The 8,541-nt window shown below is 42.5% G+C and overlaps 1 protein-coding gene across 1 annotated transcript in view; it reads left to right on the top strand.

The window, feature by feature from the left end:
* The window catches only part of timm21 (translocase of inner mitochondrial membrane 21), an 18,351-nt gene extending 10,034 nt beyond the window's left edge, over positions 1-8,317 (top strand). Inside the window, exons 9-10 of the mRNA XM_050056289.1 lie at positions 1,323-1,455; positions 6,011-8,317. The gene's annotated coding sequence lies outside the window, so the exon portion shown is untranslated. The remainder of the gene's footprint in view (positions 1-1,322; positions 1,456-6,010) is intronic.
* Positions 8,318-8,541: the final 224 nt, after the last annotated feature.

The following is an 8,541-nucleotide window of genomic DNA, read 5'->3' as shown; positions in this document are numbered from 1 at the left end:
GGCCCTGGGTTCCTCCTGGTGCAGTTGGCCCTGGGTTCCTCCTGGTGCAGTTGGCCCTGGGTTCCTCCTGGTGCAGTGGGCCCTGGGTTCCTCCTGGTGCAGTTGGCCCTGGGTTCTTCCTGGTGCGTGACAATACCCAGCCTCATGTGGCCAGAGAGTGTAGGCAGTTCCTGGATGATGAAGGCATTGATGCCATTGACTGGCCCTATCGTTCCCCTGACCTAAATCCAATTGAGCACCTATGGGACGTTGTGTATCGGTGCATCTGACGCCGCCAAGTACCATAACAGACTGTTCAAGAGCTCACTGATGCCCTGATCCAGGTCTAGGAGTAGATCCCCCAGAACACCATCTGCTGACTCATCAGGAGCATGCCCAGACATTGTTGGGGCGATACACACTACTGAGTCACATTATGAGTTATGATAAAATTCACACAGGTTGGATCAGTCTGCGATTGATTCCAGTTTTTAACTTTGATTTTCGCTTTGATTTTGAATCCCGCCCTCAGCCCTCATTATTCTCTTCTCTGCTACTAACCAAGGAAAGAATAGAAGTCGTTGTCATGTTACAGCCTCGCTGTATTTATCTTTCAATAAAAAAGTAAATTTTATTCCCTAAATGCCTGTTTTTCCCTGTGGTATTGAATACGGTATCAAATATCGATATGTTTTAATGTATTGTGTCAAGGTTAGAAATTCCAGTATCATGACAACACAAAGACCATCATTCAGTCTTTCTTTATTTAAAAAATATATCTTGAAAAACGATATTAACACAGCGAGGGTCGCAGCCTAGTGTAATGTAAACCACCACTGCCTATTTATGTGGTTCACTGGCGGCCGTCTCGCTCCTGGGTTTTGTGTAAACGACTTTATGGGGGGGTTAACATGGTTCATCAGATTTCGGGCTGAAAATGTTCCATGCTGCTCAGCCCAGTGTCAGAAAACACATTTAAACACAGAGAAGGGATATAACACGGGCAGCCCAGCAGAGTTACAGTATCATTCACTCCCCTTTAAGAACATTGTCTTGCTGTTTGTTTAGTGCTGTTTGTACTTAAGTGTTTGTATAGACTTGCTTGTCAGTCTAGGCCTGAAGCAAAGAGTTTCAAGAAAGTCCAAGATAATCATAACTGGCAGCAGTGTCCTCTCTGGAGATGTGTACAGTAAAACCAGCTTTGTTAGTATCCTAATGGTGTCAGCCATGTTGACACTTGCATTGTTGGCTTTAGCTAATAGATTTATGAGCACTGGTGAATCTAAACATGCTTCTGCTTTTTGTGTATGTTTCATTAACTGTGTGCTTCCTTACCCCTTTAGCAAACGTCTGTCTGGCCTAGTTGGTATGGCGTTCAGGATGACCTGTCGATAGAAGAGCCCTCCACAGCCCTGCCACCAGCTGCATCCTTCTCCCACTTGGACATGCCACCACCATATGAGGCAGTCTCTGGAGGTAGCACGCACACTCTTAAACACAGTGCTTTAACATGATGCGTCTGCTCCTTTCTCAGTCATTCAATATTTACCCTTCTATGTCTTTATGCCTGTTAGCTGCAGCTTGTGGGTGCTAACCGCTCGTATTATTTTCTCATAGTTGTTTCAGCCTTTACAGCACCCAGTAAAGTAAAGTTCTATCCAAAGGGTTAACAGCAGTGTCATAGTAGATTTTGATTAATAGCTCAGCATTGTATTTCACCACTTTTATAGCACAATGCAGCACTAAAAGAGTGTATCATATGTGTGTCTAACTTCCTTTCCCCACAGGAACTGTGGTCACATTGTTTCATTCACTTTGTGTTACGAGCGACAGCGGGGAAAGTCCGCTTCGTTTCATTACTGAATATTCCCTGCGGTTGCGGTATTTACATAGTTTCACTTACTGTGATAGAGAACAAAGGTCACTGTGAGAAGGAGGTTTGCAGTAGAAATGGCTCTGCAAGATGTGTGTCACTGAAAAGACGGAGATAACCGAGCCTTTAGCCTTACTTGCACTGGGCTAGAATTACCTGGGCAGCGCTTGTGATTTGTAATAATTGCAGAGGTCATGTGCAGGGTCCAAAACTAACTTTTTCACCAGCCAGGCAGATATTTTACCAGCCAACCAAATAAAAATTGCTTTTAAGTGTTTGTTATTTGGGTCTTGTATGCGATTCTCAATCAATATTTTAATAGTGTGCACTAATTCTAAAATATGCTAAAATATGAATAACTGTTTCAACAGTTACGTGTAATATTTGGGTTAATAAATTCTGTAGTATTCTTACTACAGTGCAAAAAGAATCTTTCATTAAGGAATTTTACATGAATCACTGACTTCAGTCCCCTTTGGACAGTTGAGACATAACATTTTAGCTCGACCAGACTGCAACAGCAGGGCCTGCCCTGTATAAACATGACTGTCTGACCAGTAGTGGACAAAGTATTCAACGACATGACTTGAGTGAAAGTAAAGATACTCTTGGTCAAATATTACTCCAATACAAGTGAAAGTTGTCCAGTTATTTCTTTTTTACTTAAGTGAAACTGCACCAACTGATTAACATTCAAGTAAAGAACAGTCCCTTCATAAGTAAAGAACAGTCCCTAAAGTGCGGTGAGGTTTGTGGATGGTTACGTGCCACAAAGAGAGAAATGTGAACGGCTCGTTTCTCCTCTGACACAACACATACCTGTGTGCTCGGCAGTTCAGGTACGTTTGGGCAGCGATCGCAGCGCATCGAAATTCTCGCGCAAGCCCGGTCACATCAGACGCGCATTTCTCCATGCCGGTCGACAAGCGGTTCTGCTCCCAGCTGTTGTCTCCGTCACTGCAGGGCAGCTCCGCGGCCGGTGTGGATGACACAATCGGTTGACATGGGCGCCGAAAGGAAACTGGCTTCGCTTCTCGGCGCTTCGAGGCTATTCACAGCGCTTCCGCGGGCGGTGTGGCCCTGGCGTTACGTGACCAAAGATCGTCTCTGCCTGAAATACACATTACTCTGTCAGGAAACCAGCCTATACCAGCACCGTTCTACAGTAACAAAAAAATGCATTTTTCGCTGGTAAAAAAAATAACTCGCCAGAGTGCCGAGTGGTCTTAAAAATTTACCAGCCAGAGACAAAATCTACCCGTAATTGGCGAGTGGCGAGTGTTAGTTTTGGACCCTGGTCATGTGTGATCTTAATCCTATGTAAATTTGCTGTGTCTGTAGTTTGTCAAGTAAAAATTCCACTGCAAAAAACTGCCAAACATAGAGGTCATGTGATGATATTAGTCCTGTGTGAATCAGCATCTTGTATTTTGGTTTTTGTTGTTTTCTCCATCCTCGTTTTTTCCTCTTTCCCATTTGAGAATTATGGAGGCTGTGGTGCCAATTATAAATGAAAGTTTTGTGATTCATATTTGGGGGATAATCTCAGTAAATTCAAGTGAAATGAGACTTATCCTGTGCAAATGTGCTGCATAAAACACAGACACAGGGGGGAGGTAATTTCTGAAACACATCCCTGGGTGATACAAGTGTCATTCGAAACAGGCTTTAGTTTCAACACGTTTTATGTTGTTCTCACTCTCTGTTGGCATTAGAGACTTGTAAGAGAAAATACAAGCAGCCTAAGGTGCACATCAGCTACGTCATAGCCTACAGCGCAGTGGAGCCTCTGCAGGCTGCTACTGTGGGTACAGTAACAACTTAACCCCATAACACAGACGTATAGGTCCATCTGAAACTACGACTCCTTCACCCTAACCAACAGGAAACCCATTCACTGACCAGAGTACAATTTATTCATCCAGTTACCTGCACTTGAGGTGCACAGGTTGGAACTACTCTTGACAAAAACTTGTCTCCACCTTCCTCAACACCAACAGGTTTATAACTTCATTAGAAATGGTGTAAAAGAGCACTATGTTTGCTTTAAATAGACAAAGTACACCGTGTGTCAGTAACTTAATCATATTGAAATCACCCACTTATGGGTTTCCTTGTATACCAGACAGACATGCTTTGATGTGCACTGCTCGTGTGTCAGTCAAGTCAAGAGTTAACTCATTTCTGTTGTCTGTTTGTGGCGGAAGCAAAGCTAGTAGGGGAAAAAACTGTAGTCTAACTCTTTCCACTCAGGGAGGTTCATGTACTCGATGTTCTACTCGTGGTTTGGAAGCAGTTTATGAGTTTCTATGTTATATGTTCCACAGCATGTCATTGTGTTGTTCATGAAAGATGGCAGAAGCTAGCCAGGTCAGTTGTTGAATCTTTGCATCAGGATTCAGAGTCTCCTCTTTAGCAAATGGCATCTAATTTGATCTGAAGTGCTCTTTGTGTCTGACAGCAAGATGCGGTTACAGAGGGCGGGAGTGGGGACATTTCAGCACTAATTGTAGGACAGTACACAGTTTTGCAACCTCATTTTCGCCCCCACATATGATCGTTTTTTTCTATCAGATACCAGAGGGTGTATGGGGGCTTTCTGCGATATAAATATTTTAACTGTTAATGTTTGAATGTATAACTAGCCATACAGCAGTACTTTTTACACCTTACCAATGCATCTGTGCAGACACAAGTCTGTCTTTATCAAACTATAACTCTCTAACCATCTGAGATATCATGTCTCAGATATTTTTAAAAAGGTGCAACATCACCTTCACAATCCAACGTACATGTGGAACTTTAAAACCAAGTGTTAGACTGAGAGACAGTGAACGAGAGGTGAGCATACCAGAGTTGCAAAGGTGGTACTGAGCAAGTGTAAAGGGAGCAAATTTATAATGAGAGAACAGCAAACAAAGAAAATGGGTGAACACACAGTAAGGAGACTCAGGCTGCTTTCAGACCTAGAGTTGTCTTGCTTTGGTCTGAATCAGGGACTAACTTTGTTAGAAACTTTCATAATTGCCGAGAGTTGGTTTGTGTTCTCACGGCAGCATTTACAAGTGGACCAGATCAAATGCCTTGCGCGAGAAAGCTGCTCTTGATTGGTCAGAATTTCCATGTGGGAAAAATCCAGGAAGTAAACAAAATGTTGAAGAAGAGTACACTTGCAAGATAAATGTGACACTTTCTAATGTCACAATGGAGGGACAACTACGCAGGTTGATTTTAGCGCTAGTCATCGTGGACTATATTGCTGTCATTGTTCATTTTAGTCAAACCATACAGTTTGAAAACGAGGCGCGGCTCCAACTAGAAAACAATGTTTTGATGCATTGGATGTGCTGAATGCGCATATTAAGGCAGTACAGGAGGAGGTGCACATTAATAATCCTCCAGGACTGTAACATGCTCATGTTTAACCCAAACAATGTGTCATGTGACTGCAGTTGGTTCAGATCGAGGTCGGAACACGTTCTCACCACAAACAAACCACACCAGAGTTCGTTTGTAACCAGACATAGACCACCTCTTCAAGAAGGTCTCAGTCCGGTTGTTTTGTGCGCATCTAAGTGTGATTGCTGTGTTCACACCTGCCCAAACGAATCACACTTAGGGGGCAAACGAACTCGAGTTCAATTGAACCGAACCAAACAGGGCAGGTGTGAAAGCACCCTGAGATAACAACTTGGCGACTAGAAGAAGTTCGAAACCGAAGAAGTGCTGCAAACATTTATTTTATTTCTCTTATGAGAGCAACGAGGAGGATTCAGGATTCCACAGTTCCGGGGTCAGTTTTCACCAGCGTTTTTGTCTGTTCTTCCTCACCATCACTGGGTTTCGGAGATGCTGACACATGTTTGTTGTCCCTAAAAAGTCTTGTCCTGCACTGCGTTTTCACACACACATGTAGAAGTTTTTCACGAGGTGTAGCACACACTTGGCATTCAGTAGGCAGACATTGGGATTGTTGTTTTGATGCTGCTGGTACGAACGTGTTAGAATTATTGTCACGTAAAAAATTGATTGCAGGCATTAGTTCGTAATCTTATTTTGATGAATCGTTGAACCCTAATGTGAAGCTTATTTGACCTAATGCTTATATTTTTCACACCACAGACAGACTTGTTGACCTGTTTTCTCTTCTCCTTTCAGAGGATGATCTGAAGCCGCCTCCCTACAGCGAGTGTGCTAACGGCGACGAGGCCGACGCTCCCCGCCCCTCCCATCAAGCTCCTCTCATTTCAGAGGGAGGAGACAACATTAGTGTAAACGAAGCCCCACCCCCCTACACACTCTCCCCCCCCACACAAGTCAGTCAACAAGACGTCCCTGTGAGCCACAGTGAGTCCCAGTCAGAGAACAGGTCCACCTAATCAAACCCCTGATGCCAGTTTGCCTTTTCCATGCACTGCCTTCCTATATTCAACCTCAGTGATCGTTGCCAGCCTAACTCTCATCACATGAGAGCAGATGTTTATTTGGATGTGTGTGTGCGTGCGTGTGTATGCGTGTGTGTTTGGTGGTTTTTAGATCCAAGTTGTTTTTCTACTTTGTATTGTTTAAAAAAAAAAAAAAAAAGAAAGAAAAAGTGGTCATCTGATGAGTTTGGCAATAACGGATCACATCAGCAAGCCTGTGTGCCTCAGTCAGGACCGCAGAACTGCCTCCCAGCTAGGACGGGGATAAAAAACCCTTGACGGCTCCGCTCAAAGGGACACAGATAGGCAGAGAGACAGATTCTTTCAAGTGTTTCATGAAGTTGTTTCCCTGCTGGATGTCCGAGGCCACTTCCTTTCACAGATCTAGACCAAGCATGATTGGGGAACTGAGCAGTTTTTAGTTCCTGCTGCTGTGATGAATAATATGTGGGACATTACTGCGTCTGTGTGTGTCTATAGACATTGTTCTGAACACGGTAACTTAATAGTGTATGAGAGACAATTCATAGCGTAGACAGTCTAATTAGATTTCGGTGTACCTTGCTGCAAAGATATTAAATAAATCGTAAGTGTTCCGACTTCTGCAAACTGCTATTACTCTCGACGCTTCATTAATACTGCACGTGTGTTATTTGAAGTGTGTTGATGGAGAAGTATTTGATAATGAATGTGCTAATTGTCTTAAATAATTACCTCATTAGCATAACTGGTTATGTTTAATATATCACGGTGATTAAGGGAGACATTAGGCGATTCAAGTGCCTATTACATCTGTGAATGGAAGTGAGCGAGGACAAGCGGAAGAAGTTGGTGACATAAATGATTGCTTAATGGCAGCAGACAAGAGATTGTTCTCTGTTGATGATCACCTCCGCTGCCGGTTCTGTCCGTCGCTGCTTTACGTCAGCGCCTGTGTAAGAGAAAGCAGTATAAACATGAATTGTGGTATTTCTGTGTTTTAAAAAGTTGTGGTTGGACAAAAAGTCTTCAGACATCTGAGGAAAAATGTTGCTCTGTCCCTCAACATGTATGAAAACACATTCAGTGTAATTGTAGATTCAGCTGTGAGATAATCAGAGCTATGAAAGTACATCAGATGAAAAATGTATAACAATCCAGAAAAACTACCCACAGGGCTGCGAGCTCAGGCTCAAAACATTTTGGGCTGAAGGCTAAAAAGTCATCGAAAAATCTCAGTTTTTAATTTTTTTTCTCTCATAAATGTTGCAAAATGAAGACTAACCAAAAAATGTTTTATAACAACTGCGTCTGTTCCTTGTAATCGTCATGTTAATCTGCCACAGGCAGGCAGACGTCAGCCGACTTTGTGTACTTCTTGTGTTATTTTTGTTTTTGTTTTTCTGGTATTGTATTGCTTGGGGAAAGGTTGTTACTGTGCTTTTTGCTTTTTATATCGAAGCATTTCAGATAATCCGGAAATAACACTGTAAGAAGATGCTCCCAAATGGTCCACCTCCTGTTTCTGTCTCAGCAGCAATCTATAATCTGTGTACAGTTTCTGAACATTCGAAGAAAAATGTGAGCAAGTAAAACACAAAATGTATAAATGTATTTAGGGCCTTTGGGGACGGTGTATAAAATGGGATCTTATTGGAGAATCGGACTTTAAAAAATGTCACGTTTTACTGATAATCCTTCGTATTGTGATGACAAATCGTGGAGCATCGGTCACTGATGCCTTAAAAGAATCTCAACTGTGGTTTTAAAATCTGAAGGATGCGACAGTGAAGCTGCACGGTGCAAATCCAAATGTAGCTTTGAACTATGATGACATCCCTAACATAGCAGCAGCAGCGTGATGATGATGATTGACTTCCTAAACCATAGTGTTACAGGTTCCCACTGTAATATACGTCCTGTTTGTTAACTTCATGCTCATTCCCACGGTGGTCAACATATCAGATCTCTCCACTTAGTAGCTTTGTGAGTTGAGGGGAATTGACTTTTGCGTTTTGAATTGGCGGGAAATCCGTGTTCTGTATTAAACTGTTGTTCATAATTCTGCGAGTGTTGTTTTCTTGCTTTAAAGTCCCTGCACTATACAGCACAATAACAGCATTAGCCACACTCTGGTTCCAACATAGAGATAATTAACTTAATTTCACCCCAGTAACAGACGGTCATTACTAATGATTTGTGCCTGTTGATGTTTACTTACTTTTTTGGGTATACTACTTCTATTTTTTGCAGATTAGATGAAGGTTTCTGCTTCATTTCTATTTG

This window comes from Epinephelus moara, chromosome 11, assembly GCF_006386435.1.
Source record: "Epinephelus moara isolate mb chromosome 11, YSFRI_EMoa_1.0, whole genome shotgun sequence".
Lineage (NCBI taxonomy): Eukaryota > Metazoa > Chordata > Actinopteri > Perciformes > Serranidae > Epinephelus > Epinephelus moara.
This window is presented reverse-complemented; position numbering and strand designations above follow the sequence as displayed.